Below are 16,317 nucleotides of genomic sequence, written 5' to 3'. Positions count from 1 at the left end.
CCTCTAGGAGTGGAGGGCGGCCAAGGACCATTACTCTAAGGCAACCTAGGAGAACGGTTAGCTTGAGGGCTGCCTCAAGATTTCTCAAGCCACCCTCCTCACCGCTGAGGAAGAAGCCAATGCTGCCCGGGTGCGGTTGGCTGAGTCTGACACCATGGTGGCAGGTAAGAGGAACTCTAAGAAAACCTTTGTTTCAATTTCCACTATCTTTGTCTTGATAGCTCCCTTGTTTCCATGATTTCCAGCCTTGATTGTGTAGTTGGAAAACCTCCAACTGGTGGCAAATGTGGCTACTGCTGCCATCAACGCCCGAGGCCCTCTCCTCAACAACCGCCTACAGGACGTCCCGATGCAGGTTCAGGAGATCACCCTCCATGGTGTTTGCCATGGCGCGGTGATGGCTTTGGCAGCGGCGCAGGTCTAGACCGGGCATAATCTCCACACCATGGAGCCAGGCTTTCTAGTGGCCGACAACCTCGGCACATATGAGGACCTGATCAAGGACTTCAAAGATGCCACAGTGGCCATTGCAGACATCGCTTCAGCTTAGGACGTTGTAAATAGGGTGTTTGATTAGCTTGTAACTAGTACAAACTGATCAATGAATGAAATCCTTGTCTTTCTATGATCACATCCAAGTGAATTTCCTACAATATTTTTGTATATATCATGATTGTCTCTGTGTTTGTTTTTGCTCTATAGGCAATACATATCGTATCGGCTTTTACCCCTTCGGGTCTATTTTTGAACTGGAGGCAATACCCTTCTGGTACCAGCTATTAGAGCCGATGACTGAATAAATCAGCTATCAAGTATTAATCCAAACGCTAGGATAATATTTCTTTAGATACTTTCCATTGATTGCTCTATCAAACTCCTCTTCTCCTCCTAGTGTTTCCAAAATATAAGCATTGCCAGGCACACAACGTTTAATCTGATAAGGTCCTTCCCAATTAGGTGTCCACTTACCGAACTTGCTATCTCTTGACCTGATCGGTAATTTCACCTTCCAGACCAAGTCTTCTTCAGAAAATTGTTTGCTCTTGACCTTCTTATTGTAATACCTTGCAATCCTTAGCTTATTGGCTTCGATATTATCAAGAGCACATAGCCGATGACAACTTAAGTCTTATAAGTCATCCATCATAAGATTCTTGTAAACTTTGGCTGACAAATCATTTTGCAATGTGACATGCCTCGATCTAGTTTGAATCTCCTAATGAAGGACTGCATTATGACCATACACAAGTTCATAAGGTGACGCTTTAATCGATTCATGATAGGCCATCCTATATGCCCATAATGCCTCATTAAGCGTTGAATACCACTCCCTTGGCTATTCTTTGATCTTTTTCTTGATTAGCTTAATCATAATTTGATTGGATGCCTCTGCCTAGCCATTAGCCTAAGCATAGTAAGAAGAAGAATTTAATAACTTAATTCCCATACTAGCAGCAAAATCTCTGAACTCTTCTGATGTGAACATTGTCCCCTAATCAGTAGTGATAGTTTGAGGAATCCTAAAATAATACACAATATGCTCCTTGACAAAATCAACCATGTTCTTTGAGGTTACCATCTTCAAAGGAATTGCCTCAACCCACTTAGTGAAGTAATCTGTTGCTACCAATATAAACTTATGTCCTTTACTTGAAGGCAGAAAATTCTGGCCAATTAAATCAATTCTGCAACCTCAAAACGGCCATGGTTTGATTATTGGATTCATAGCCAATGCGGGTGATTTCTGAATATTACTAAAATGTTGACAATCCTGACACCCCTTATAATATTCAAAACAATCTTCTAGTAGTGTTGGCCAAAAATATCCGGTCCTACGAATAATCCATTTCATCTTATAAGCCGATTGATGAGCTCTACATATCCCTTCATGTACCTCTCCTATCAACACTTTAGCTTCATCTTGATTTAAGCATTTGAGCAACACTCCATCGACTGTCTTGGTTGATTTATACCTTAGTTTCCTGCTAACTTTCTGTGATGGATTCTTAAGGTATTTGATTATTTCAACTCTCCAATCATTAGTCAAGGTTTCACTACTTAGGATCTCTTGAAACACTCAATAACCTGACGCACTTTGAGCTAAGCCATTAGCCTCTTGATTCTGTGCTCTTAGAATATGCTGAAGAGAAATATGAGGAAACTCCTTGAGTAATCTCTGGCATTCATCATAGTATCCCCTCAGAATATCATCTTTACATTCATATAGGCCAATTAACTAATTAATAATTAACTGTGAATCTCCAAATACTTCAATTGCCTTGGCATTTACTTCATGAAGATGTTGAAGCCCCTTAAGAATAGCTTCATATTCTATTTGATTGTTGGTAGTCATTCATTTTGTCAGAAAAACAAACTCAAAACTTGACCCCCGAGGCGAGATAATAACAATATCAATGCCACCACCCTGCTTGCACAATGATCCATCAAAGAATAACATCCAAGGTATCAGCTCTACATAGCCAATACTCGACTTATGATGCTAGGTGACAAAATTGGCTATTAGTTGCCCCTTGACTGCTTTAGCCGATTTGTACCTCAAGTTAAATCTGACATTGCAACAATCCACTTCCCCATTCTCCCATTTAGTATTGGCATTGATAGCATGTGTTTGATCACATCAGCCTTAGAGACAACTGTACACTCAACCGATAACAAGTAATGTCGCAACTTAGTGCAAGAGAAATATAAGCACAAGCATAACTTTTCAATAGGAGAATATCTTGTTTCTGGATCCAAAAGCCTTCTACTTAGATAGAAAACATCTCATTATTTTTCTTCAAACTCTTGCATTAAGGCCGACCTAATTGTTTGGCTATCGGCCAACATGTACAACTTAAAATGCTTACCTTGCTGAGGAGGGACCAGCACGGTTGGATATTTCATATATTCTTTTATCTCCTCAAACGCCTTTTGTTGTACATCACCCCATTTAAATTCTTAATCATTTTTCAACTTCAACAAAGGAGAAAACAATAGAACCTTTTCTAACAAATTTGAAATAAACCACCTCATAAAATTAATCTTATCAAGCAAAGATTGTAACTCTGTTTTAGTAGTTGGGGGTACTGCCTTATCAATTGCTTTCATACTTTTCTGACCAATTTTGATTCCTTTCTCGTGGACCATAAAACCTAAAAATTGTCCAGCTGATACTCCAAAGGCACACTTATTGGGATTCATCTTTAAACCATGTTTTCTTGTGCACTCTAAAGTCTCCCATAAATTAGCTAGATGTTCCTTGTGCCCTTTAGATTTTACCATTACATCATCAATGTAGATTTCAACAATCCTACCGATCAACTTATGAAAAATATAATTCATCGCTCTCTGATAAGTTGCACCGCCATTCTTCAAACCAAAAGTCATCACAACCCATTCAAATAAACCAATTGCGCCAGAACACCTAAAAGCTATTTTTGCTATGTTTTCCTCAGCCATAAAAGATTGATTATATCCTGCATTGCCGTCCATAAAACTAATAACCTTTTGCCCGGCTACTGCATCTACCAACATATCAGCTATCGGCATCGGATAACCATCCATAGGTGTTGCCTTGTTTGGATCTTTGAAATTGATGCAATCTCTTAACTTTCCATTTTTCTTATACATAGGAACAACACTCAATATCCACTCTGCATATCAGCACGGTCGGATAAATTTCGCTTCTAGTAATCTTTCAATCTCCTTTTTTATATCATCTAGAACATTTTGGTTAAATCTCCTCGAAGCTTGATTAAATGGCCGATATTTAGGTTTGATTGGTATCCGATTGTTTACACCAAAATTTGGTAAGCTTATCCTAGAAAGGAAGAGATCGGCCGATGATGTCAAAAGCAAGAAAGTTTCCAAATTAAGGGATATTTATGAGCCGGCCAAGAAATATTATTTAATTAATTTGAGATAGACATGACATCCAGGTGCATATTGGGATAAAAGAAACAAGGACACGTATCAACACAAGGAAGCTTCATCAGCGAGGATTCTACATAAGGGAAATTAGAGTCCATATATTTTGAAATTTCTTTTTGTTATCTAATCATGTTTGTTTAGGACTCTTATCAGCCCAGGGTATAAATATAAACCCCCAGCTATTGTATCAGACACACAATCAATCAAATACAAGTTCCTTACTCTTTTTGGCTTCGACCACCCCTTAGGACTAGTAGTAGAGTAGATCTTGGCGAGTTCTTCAGCAAATACGGCTGCATAGATCCGATCAACCTCCACTGCTTGTCTGTAAGTACCGTCATAGCTTATACCTCTATTCGTACGGCTGCATCGATCCGGTCGACCTCCTCTGCGACTCTGGTATAAGTTAGTTATCGACTCTTGTCTAGTTTAAGTAAGGCTACATCGATCTGGTCGACCTCCACTGCTTGAACTAGATTAAGGTCAAGTTATCAGCTCTATCTAAGGGTGGTGTTCCTTTGGATAGATTCATTAATTTACCAATATTGCTTATTGCTTCCATTATTTATTTAATTACAGCAATATAACTTCGCCCGATTGAGATTGATCTAGATCGGCCTTATATCCTTTTTAACCCATCGTTTGTTAATCTAAATTTAATCTAATCTACATTTTAAATGATGAGTTATGTTTTATTGACTATTTTATATCAATCTTAATCATGCATAGTGTGCGGTTAAGGCGTGTCTGATTTTGAGTAGATATATCGGCTAGCGAAAACCGTTCCATGGCCCGTTATCATACCCTATGTAATGAGGACATCACTTCTTCATCATATACAAGCCAATGAGAGGAGGAGGACTAGCATGGACGTCCAATTCATCTTTCTCATGTTGGAGGCCTAGTCCAACTGAAGTTGGAGCCCATCTTGGGTTCTAGGACCAGTCTGCCTTAAACTGGTCACCCAGGACGCATCCAAACTCTGTTTTTGATGATCCACATATGGTTGGAAAGCTAATTTGATAAGGAAGCTAACCCAATTAGTCTCACATCAAAATCCTTTCGGAATCAACGGGAATCGTCAAAACAAGTCAGCATCCAGAATCTATCAAGGTGCTGCGATACCGTCTTTTGGTCCGTTGGACCGTGTATCGTGTTTGGGCCCATTAGGGGGCGCGTCTAGGGGGGTGACGCCCAAGACTCTATAAATAGCAGCCATCGCTCTCCTTAGGGTTTGGGTTTTGTTTAGTTCTAGATTTCCTCGTGAAACAGACATCGTTTTGCTACAACTGTGCCTCTAAGGCTGCTTGCTGTGAACCAGTGCCCCAGTTCTTGATCTTATTCGCCTATGGCGATTAGTCCTTTCGAATAAAGACTTGAACTCCTTCTTGTTATTATAAGCCTCATATTTATTTGCAATTTCAGATTGTGTTTATCTCGTTCTTGCTTGTGTTCTCGATTCGCTTGCAGGAAAGCCTTCTTGGCGAGGTCAATCGCGTTCGCGTGATTGATAACCAATTGAGCAGTGGTGTAATAGTTGCGGGGGTCCAAATTAGTCTTGGTTCGAAGCCTAGATCATGAACATCGAGTCTCCACCAATCGACGCTATCATACCTATTAGAAGATCGGGCCTAGTCGACATCAAGTGGTATCAGAGACCTTGTTGCCCGTTAGGTATAACTTTGTTTTCCCCTTTAGATTGTTACTATTTTTGCATTACCTATAGTCCACAAAAAGCAAAAAAATATACATCGTCACATATTCCTTGTCCTATAGCCTCATTGTGCCATGCAATTTCGTCTCTGTTTCGTGTTGTTGAGTTTATGCCCTAGGTCAAGTTCTTGTTGCTGGTTTTAGATTGTTTTTAGTCCATTTTGTGTTTTCCCCTTTGTTTTTCATCATAATCCATGAACATCTCCAAGTCTTGTTGAGTTTCCTTTGTATTCATCAAACCATAGTCCACGCCTTCTTATTTGTTACACTTGTCTTCACTATTTCCATCAAATCCTTGCTGCCGTGACTAATTTTACGCGCATTGTTCCTGTTTTGTCCTCTAATTCGGAGTCCGTTCTTAAAACTGGTCTAGTTTTCGCATACGAACTCAGATTTCGACGTTCCATATATCAAAATCGATCAGAAAAAAATTTTGGATCCGTCCATCCCTCACTTTTCTAAGGTCAGAGATTTTTATTTTGGTCAAAAAGTGGTCACAAGATCCTATTTTCGTGGTCACAAGGTTTTTGTTGATTTCGAGCACTGGAAATTCTATAGGCCACGTCTTTCACTTGTTTAAGCTCATATTTTCTGTGGTTACTTTTTTGTGCTCCTAAGTGATTAAAAAATATCAAAAAAATAAAAAGAAAAAGTCAAAATTTCTCAAAAAAACAACGACAGCCCAAAAAATAGAAAAAAGAGAGGGACAAAAGTGGAACAATATCTAGAGGAGCACATAGAGAGCGCCATTTGAGCTGTGTTTGCATGTGCTGATTTCTGCCTTGTTCCTAATCATATTCTCGTTGCTCACATCACTTGATACATCTAGTACTTGGAACGTGAGTAGGCCAGCAACTAAGACAAGTACTTGGGATACTTATTCAGCTTTGCTATTCAGTTGCGAATTTTGCTATTCCTTGCTACTATATTGTGCCTGTCCAAGCTCCATTTTCTTCTAACCAAGTACAGGTTCGCCTTGCAATTGTTTCACTCAAGCTACAATGGTATCACAGTCACTGACCGATTACACCGCCTGTTGCTTTGGTAAGAACACTTGTAAGACCGTGGTAAGATGCTTAAGAGTTGAGTGCCTTATTTTTCCTTGTCCACAACCTAAGTAGTTGGTAGGGATAATACTATTTGTGTTGTCTTTTCCTTTCTACTAACCATGTCAGGAAAACCCAGAGGCAGCAGCCAAGGAAACGAGGACACACTTACAGATTTCAATGACTGTGTTTCTAAGAATGAGCTTCATGTCGTTCTTGATGACAAGTTCAATGAGATCCTTCAACAAATCACCAATTTGGCCAAGAGGATTGAAGATCTTGAACAACGACATCCTAAACCATGTGCTGAAGATGATGATGATGATCTCTCTGAGGAGGACGATGGCGACGCGGAGGCTAAAGTCGAAGCTCAACGACATGCTGAGGATGCACATAACCATAATCGGTTGAACTTTGACCAACGCGGTGTGGGAGGTAACAACTAAGGTAATAATGATCCTTTCTCTAAAATCAAGTTTAAGATACCTCCTTTTTCTGGTTCTGCTGATCCTGAAGCATATTTAGATTGGGAGATGGATGTAGATAAAAAATTTAGCTCCCATCAAGTACCTGAAGAATATAGAGTTAGACTTGCTACTAGTGAGTTTACTAGTTTTGCTCTTTTCTGGTGGAATGATATTTGCAATAATGCTAATGCTAATGCTAATGCTCAAATACCTCAAACCTGGACTGTACTTAAACGACGAATGAAATCAAGATTTGTTCCTCCATACTATCAGCGCGATCTGCGATTAAAACTGCAATGTTTAAATCAAGGTAGTAAAATTGTTGAGGAATATTATCAAGAGCTTTTAATTGGTCTAGCACATAGTAACATACAAGAGGATGATATGGATAAGTGTTCTAGATTTTTTGGAGGTTTGCGTCGTGAAATACAGGATGTTCTTGACTATAAAGAATGGACTAGATTTTCCCAATTATATCATTATGCTATTAAAACTGAAAGGGAAGTACAGGGACGACAACCTAGGCGATCCACGACTCCATCCGTGACTCCATCCATTCCTTCACGTCCAACCGAGGTAAGTAAATTTTCTAATGTGTAGACACCACCAGTGCCTGTAAAAAAGAGTTCCCCTATCACACCTCCTTCCAGTGGATCTGCTACACCTTCCTCTAGCAGTTCTTCTAAAGTTGCGTGCCACCGCTGCAAGGGCATGGGACATATTGCTAAAGAATGCCCCAGCAAATGCGCATATATTGCTACTGATGATGGTGGGTATGCTAGTGCTAGTAATGAAGAGAATGAATTTGCACTTGCAACTGATCTTTATGCAGATAAATTTGCGGATAGTGCTGAAGATCCTGATGAGGTAATTGATAGTGTGGCATGCACTACAGACTACAAATCAATCCTTGTTCAGCGTGTTTTGAGTACACAAGTTGAGCCAGCAGACAAGCTACAACGCCATAATTTGTTTCAAATGTTCCTCATTGTCAATAATTTCCGTGTTCATGCTATAATTGATGGAGGGAGCATCAATAACTTGGTAAGTTCTGAGCTTGTCAAGACTCTTGGTTTACCTACATGTGCTCTTCCACATTCATATCTATCAGAAGATCGGGCCTAGTCGACATCACTATGTGATTCTGTCTCACACCCCACTGTTAGCACCGTGGAGTGGGGATTGTTATTTGATAGATCTGTTCCTGAGAGGGCATGACCTTAGCTATGCGCTATGCCTAAATTGGCTATTTTAGCCGATATCGAGCACTCTCATGAACAGTTCATATCACGAGATTGTTAAAGTAGAGATAGGTTGAAAGATGTGTTAGCCCTATGATCTTATTATTGTATTACGTCCTGCATGATTCTGCCTCATGCCCCACTGATATTAGTAATAAGTTAGGGTTGTTGAGTCTATTGTTGTTTCTACGGCCTGCATGATTCTGCCTCATGCCCCACTGGTCATAGAGATAGATGAGATCTAATATGTTCATTAGATTTATATTTATTAAATGGTTGAATGATAATGAGCTATTTCATTTATAGAAAAGGGGTTCGGTTACTTGCAGTCATTGGCTTAGCATAAACTAGTTATTATTGACATCTTATTGCTATTGACTAGTATTTGTCTAAATAATGATATTCATCCTGAACAATAACTGATTCTTCTTACATAAGCCCATGAGCTTTAATTGATTCATTCTTATGAATATGCTAGAATAGACTATTTAGTCGATCTCCTTTCATATCGGCTCTCAGAGCCACACATTCAAGTCTGTCTGGCAACACTAGCATGCTCCACCCTAAATTACTGATAAACTTTCTTTTCTTGTTTATTGTAGGGTCAAATTGACTAGCACATCTTGGGAGGAGTGCACAAGATTGACCATCTCTGCGCTGAAGCTAGGCGGATCTCCAGCTCCATCGAGCGGACCCTTCTGGCTTGCTCGTATGCCCTCGGCATGGGACAAAATTTCCATGTCGACACATGTTTCTGGCATGCCTAGTGGGACACCACAATCGTCATGGCGGTTCACAACAACATTGACATCTTTATGGTACATTATGAAGATCTACTTGATGGAGATAAAGATGTCATTGGCAAAGCTACAGAAGAATTTCAGAGCAAATGTTTGTTGTCCTACACAAAAACACGTGACAACACAATTGCTCAGAAGTTTCCACTACCAAGAGTTCTATTACATGGGTAGATAGATACAACTGAAGCTGAAGACAGGCATTTCTTTACGGAAGTTGTAGACAAATTTGTTCGTGATGCCATATCAAGCCATAACAAAGCTTTATTGGACATATTCCACAATGCCATGAAAGAAGTGATTCATGGGTTTCTAGTTGGTCAAGTTGGGCCGGCTTATTTCAACATTCCAGATCCATCGACCCAAGGGACTAATCAAGTCGGTATGAGCCATCAAGAAGCAACATCAGCTAATAATAATGATGTCCAGGTAGTTCAGGGTTCATCTGAAATAAGCTCAAGGAACTACTATGAATTAGATATAGTATAATTCTAGACCGCCAGTACAGCATGTGCAATAGCCAGTGGGGCAAGGTCAGAACCAGGTGATCAATTTTAGCACATCAGGCCACATACTGCCGTCGGCTAAAAAAATAGCACCCTCAATTCAAAGGATACGTAGAGATATAGATCCTTATGTCTATAATCAGAGACTTTAAGCAGCAAACCAGCAAAGGACCCAGCATATAGAGATTCCACAAGGGTATCATTATGGCATAGATCATAATACCCTTCACAAGATTCCAAATCCAGGGTATCAAGGCACATGGGATTTCAATCCATAGATGAGTCAGCAGATGTAGAGAAATCCAAATTCAAATGCTGATGAGTTGCTGCTGAAGGTGACCCAGATGATGAAGAATCAGTTTGGTCTAAAGCCAAAAGGGCTAACCTTTTCGTACAAACACCCATATACAGAATGTTATGATTTGATCGTTCTTCCTGCAAATTACAGGCTTCTAGAATTTGCTAAGTTCACTGGCCAAGACAATACAAGCACAATAGAACATGTTAGTCGGTATCTTACATAATTGGGCGAAGCATCTGTTGAAGAGGCCCATCGAGTTCGTTTCTTCTCTCTGTCCCTATCAGGGCCAGTCTTTACATGGTTTTCATCACTGCCAGTCAATTCCATTGCCAACTGGGCTGACCTTGAGAAGAAATTTCATATATATTTTTATACTAGGACTGGAGGAAAGAAGATTACCGATCTGACAACTATGAGGCAGAAGACTAATGAATCAGGCACTGAGTTTCTTCAGAGGTTCCGAGAGACTAGAAATTTGTGCTTCTCAATAAACTTGGCTGGTGATCAACTAGTTGCTTTAGCCGTTCAAGGAATGTTGCCAATATGGAAAGAGAAATTGCTGGGACAAGAATTTGATAACTTGGGTCAACTGGCTCAATGAGTGGCTGCACTCAATAGCCAATTCTAGAGCATGCACAGGGACACTTGATTCCAGAAGAGTATTACAGTGGCCGGAGCTTATAATCCATACTTAGTCGATGATGGCTATGAAGATGAAGAAGAAGAGGTTGCTGTGGCTGAATGGAATTGGGGGCAAATGACAGTGATGGTGCCAAATCCTTGTGGAAGAGGAGTCGAGGAGAGCTATGACTTTGATGTCATAAAATCAGACAAGCTCTTCGATTTCTTGCTTGAGAAGGGACAAATCAAGTTGCCTGATAATCATGCTATGTTACCCCCTGATCAATTGAATAATAACAAGTTCTGCAAGTTCTATAACGCTACTTCTCATTCCACTAATGAATGCAAAATCTTCTGATAGCATATATAGAGGGCTATTTAGCAAGGAAGACTCAAGTTTGATACGCCTCAGAAAATGAAAGTTGATGATAATCCTTTCCTAGGAGATCAAAACATGGTCGATGTTAGGCTGCTCAAAGGAAAGACTAAGGTCCTAACATCAACCAAATCAAGAGAAGCTGGAACAGTTGATCCCAAGATGCAAATATCGGCCAACAAATATAGGGAAATTAAAAGACGTTGCGATAAGCAAAAGAGCCGATATGAGCAGGGGGAAACGTCAAAAGATGGGGCGACAAAGCTATGAGTTACATCTTGGATCTTGTTGAATAAGTGGTAGTGGCAGAAGGAAAAGAATTATCAGCATTGGTTAAAGGATTAAGCATACCAGCATCAACTGGAAAAGGAGAGGTATGAAAGGAAACAAGCCGAGTCATATTGGAATTGTCCTTTCTTTAGACATTGCTGGAATGAAGGTTTGAAGTGGCATACCAGACATGACTATCCAGAATAGAGCAATCAATATTGGGAGTTTAAGTAATCTCAAACCAACCACTAGTCTATCCATGCTCAAAATGTATATCATCATAATAACATGGATCGGCGCTTAAAAAATGGAAGTGTTCATAATCGGCTAGGAAAAAGAGTTGTTGACCAAGACTGGGCTGATTATGAAGAAGAAGGCAATGAGAGAAAATATGTTTGGTAGGAAGGCCAATGGTGTCTAGGAGGTTTGATAAGAAGCCAGATGAGAAGGGTGCAATGCCTAAGGAATAAAGAGTTGGAACAGGCTCAGGCATTCGATAAACCTCAAGCATGGCGTACCAAGCAAACAACCGATAGAAAGCAACCATCGGCTAATATCCAAATGGCTTTTCTATTGCTATCTGAATTCAGAGCTCTGGCAGATCAAGAAGTGTATTCAGATTTCGATGAATCGGAGTATGGGGAGATAGTTGTCAAGTTGACGGTTATACAGCAAGCAATATTTGATAAACCAGTCAAGCATCGGCACTTAAAAGCTTTATATGTAAAAGGTTTGGTTGATGGGAAGCCGATGAACAATATGTTGGTGGACAGAGGTGCTTCTGTTAATCTCATGCCTTACACCACTTTTCGTAAACTTGGCAAGGGATCAGGAGATCTGATTGAGACTGACATGATGCCTATGGACTTTGGAGGTAATACGTCTAAGATCTGGGGGGCAACGAATGTCGAACTAACAATTGGGAGTAAGACTCTGCTCACCACATTCTTCATCATCGATGGAAAAGGGTCATACAGTTTGCTCCTTGGTCATGATTGGGTTCATGTGAACTGTTGTGTACCATCAACCATGCATCAGTGTTTGATTCAATGGCATGGAGATGATGTCGAACTGGTTCGTGCTGATGAGTCTATAAGTATCGCAACAGTCGATCCAGTCTTTTGGGAGCTAGCGGACTTCGAATGCTTTTTTGGCAAGTTATGGGAAGGAGGCTTCATTAAAATCAGCAATGAAAGCCAACAGCCGAAGCAAGCAATCGGCTCTGAGAGTTTGTTTTAGTAAATAGTCATGACTTCATGTTGGCCTTTGGAAGAATAATCATTGGTCCTAGAGATAGGCTTAGGCCAACATATATGAATGCTAAGTCAAATCATAAGTGCTATTCAGAGTAGATAGATCTATTACAGGAAGTTTTGTTTCGCTTAATGAGATGCTTGGCCTAGATCGATCGATCATTTAACCTTTGGTCTAAAAAGTTCTAGTGCAACCTATCAATAGCAATCGACAAAACATATTTGAAGGAATATTACCCTAACATTTGATCAACACTTGATAGCCAATTCATTTAGTCATCGGCTCTAATAGCCGGTACCAGAAGGGTATCGCCTCTAGTTCAAAAAATAAGCCTAAAGATGTGAAAAGCTAATACGATACGTATCTCCTATGGAGAAAAAACAAAAATAAAGACAGTCATGACAACAACAAGGGCGTCTGCACTACCATGATGTACCTACAGCGCACTCAGTGGCCAACACAGGAAGCCTCTTGGCCAGCCCTGACCTTTATTGCAGTTTGTGGCTTTGGCAAGCAAATTTTTCGCAGTGTTCTTTCTGTGTTCTCAACTTGATCTGATTGTGGTACTTCTGAAACTGACAACCGCCTTATTAAAAGTCAAAAGCAGTAAATTGAAAGATTGCTCGCAATCGGCTTAGGATTGGAAGATCAAGACATCAAGTCGATAGAGCCCTTTATGTAGTGCATGCAAGTTAGATTTCCATGCATATATATACACGATGTATGTGGGCATAAAAAGGATGAGTCAGATCTTGGAAGTACGTGCAGTTATGCCATATCATATGTTTGATCGAGAACGTAGAGATCATAAGGCCGACAAAGTCTAGATGATATGTACATACTGGGAGAAAGTTCGAGCAAAGGCATTCATTGGTTCAAAGCAGAGGTACGCATATTCTTTATTTCATGCTTTTTCTATCACTTATGAACAATCTATCATAGGGAAAACATGCTATCTAAGTAGTTGATGAATGAGATATGGTATGATGAAAGAAACCTTGCTTCTTTTTGCAATGTACTTGGGAAATTTTCTTACAAAAATTCAAAATTAATAGCTTGTCTTCTCAATGATGTTGAATTTTCTACCCGAGCCATATATTAGTCTCATTAAAAACCTTCCACATAAGCTGCTTGCTCTGTGTTGAGTTTTGTCAAGTTTTGTTGACCCTTGTTGAGAGATTTATCATGTTCCCAAGATCAAGATCACATACACACCACATGTATGTGCTGCTTCTATACTAGAAGTATGCAAAAACATGTTCTTCATCCACCTCAAAATGTTCTGCTCCTACATTGGGAGAAGAAAAAAAATATATGTTAGGTTTTACTAGAATAAATGCTCTAAGTTCTTGATAATATTTCTCTCAAAAATTTATTATAAAGCAAGACATGGGTTATGCAAAAATATATAAAAGATGGATACAAAAGAAGTCCAAAATAAATAAAATAAAAAGGGGAAAAAGAAAAAGATGAGAAAAGATAGCCCATGTTCTCGCAAAAATATTCCATAAGAGAGAAATGTATTTCAAAGAGCACAGTAGAATTAGGTTAGCCACCAAATATTCCACGCACATGCACATCTTGATCTAAGAGTATGACATTTCTCTCCTTGGATCCGGGATTTGACCTTACAATATATGCAAGGTAAGTATGCTACATATTTTATCCATACCTAAAACTCCACATAAGCTTTTTAGAAGTAGGATAAGAAGAGACAAAACAATGCTTTGATGAGGAACTATACACATTGAGCGATCTGAGAGAATCATTTGAGGAGCAAAGCTATGTTTTAATTCAAAAATCTTTCAAAAAACCCAAGTTTTCTGAGCAGGGGAAGCGAGGATGACTAGATTCTAATCTGTTTCATTCCTCAACCACCCAAGATGGTATGGTGGACACTTCAAAGTTCATATGTGTAGGTGAGGCTTGAAATAAGCATGTTTCCATACTACCAGTTAACTTGTATTGCTATGATCCAACTCACGGGCTAGCTCCTAATCGGCTAAAGTAGATGAACGGAGATGCAGAGAAAGATCAATTTTGAAGTTATCAAGATCAAAAACAAGATGGAGCCGATGCAGCTTTCAGTGATTGCGATCAAATATCATCAGCTGGGGAAAAGAAGACCATTGGATCAAAATAGTTCGAAGCATGAAAACTCATACTTTGAACTAGGGGGGCCTGTGTTTACACCAAAATTTGATAAGCTTATCCAGGAAAGGAAGAGATCGGCCGATGATGTCAAAAGCAAGAAAGTTTCCAAATTAAGGGATATTTATGAGCTAGCCAAGAAATATTATTTAATTAATTTGAGAGAGACATGACCTCTAGGTGCATATTAGGATAAAAGAAACAAGGACACGTATCAAACAAGGAAGCTTCATCAGCGAGGATTCTACATAAGGGAAATTAGAGTCCATGTATCTTGGTATTTCTTTTTGTTATCTAGTCGTGTTCGTTTAGGACTCTTATCTTCCTAGGGTATAAATATAAACCCCCGGCTATTGTATCAGACACACAATCAATAAAATACAAGTTCCTTACTTTTTTTGGCTTTGGCCACCCCTTAGGAGTAGGAGTAGAGTAGATCTCAGCGAGTTCTTCAGCAAGTACGGCTACATCAATCTGGTTGACCTCCACTGCTTGTCTATAAGTACCGTCATGGCTTATACCTCTATTCGTACGGCTGCATCGATCTGGTCGACCTCCACTGCGACTTTGGTATAAGTTAGTTATCGACTCTTGTCTAGTTCAAGTAAGGCTACATCAATACGGTCGACCTCCACTACTCGAACTAGATTAAGGTCAAGTTATCGGCTCTATCTAAGGGTGGCGTTCCTTTGGATAGATTCATTAAGTTACTGATATTACTTATTACTTCCATTATTTATTTAATTACAGCAATATCACTTCATTCGATTGAGATTGATCTAGATCGGCCTTATATCCTTTTTAACCCATCATTTGTTAATCTAAATTTAATCTAATCTGCACTTTAAATGATGAGTTATGTTTTATCGATTGTTTTATATCAATCTTAATCGTGCATAGCGTGCGGTTAAGGCATGTCTGATTTTGAGTAGATCTATTAGTTAGCGAAAACTGTTCCATGGCTCGTTATAATGGCCTGTGTGATTCTGCCTCACACCCCACTGTTAGCACCGTGGAGTGGGGATCATTATTTGGTAGATCCGTTTCTAAGAGGGCATGACCTTAGTTGTGCGCTATGCCTGAATCGACTATTTTAGCCAATATCGAGCGCTCTCACAAACAGTTCATATCACGAGATTGTTGAAGTAGAGATAGGTTGAAAGATGTATTAGCCCCATGATCTTATTATTGTATTATGGCCTTCATGATTCTGCCTCATGCCCCACTGATATTAGTAATAAGTTAGGGTCGTCGAGTCTATTGTTGTTTCTACGGCCTGCATGATTCTACCTCATGCCCCACTGGTCATAGCAATAGATGAGATCTAACATGTTCATTAGATTTATCTTTATTAAATGGTTGAATAATGATGAGCTATTTCATTTATATAAAAGGGGTTCGGTTACTTGCAGTCATTGGCTTAGCATAAACTAGTTATTGTTGACATCTTATTGCCATTCACTAGTATTTGTCTAAATAATGATATTCATCCTGAATGATAACCGATTCTTCTTACATAACCCCATGAGCTTTAATTGATACATTCTTATGAATATGCTAGAATCAACTATTTCGTTGATCTCCTTTCATATTGGCTTCAGAGCCGCACATTCAGGACTATCTGGCAACACCGGCATGTTCCGC

This window comes from Miscanthus floridulus, chromosome 11 (assembly GCF_019320115.1).
Source record: "Miscanthus floridulus cultivar M001 chromosome 11, ASM1932011v1, whole genome shotgun sequence".
Lineage (NCBI taxonomy): Eukaryota > Viridiplantae > Streptophyta > Magnoliopsida > Poales > Poaceae > Miscanthus > Miscanthus floridulus.
The sequence above is the reverse complement of the archived record's forward strand: the minus strand, read 5'-3'. Positions refer to the sequence as shown.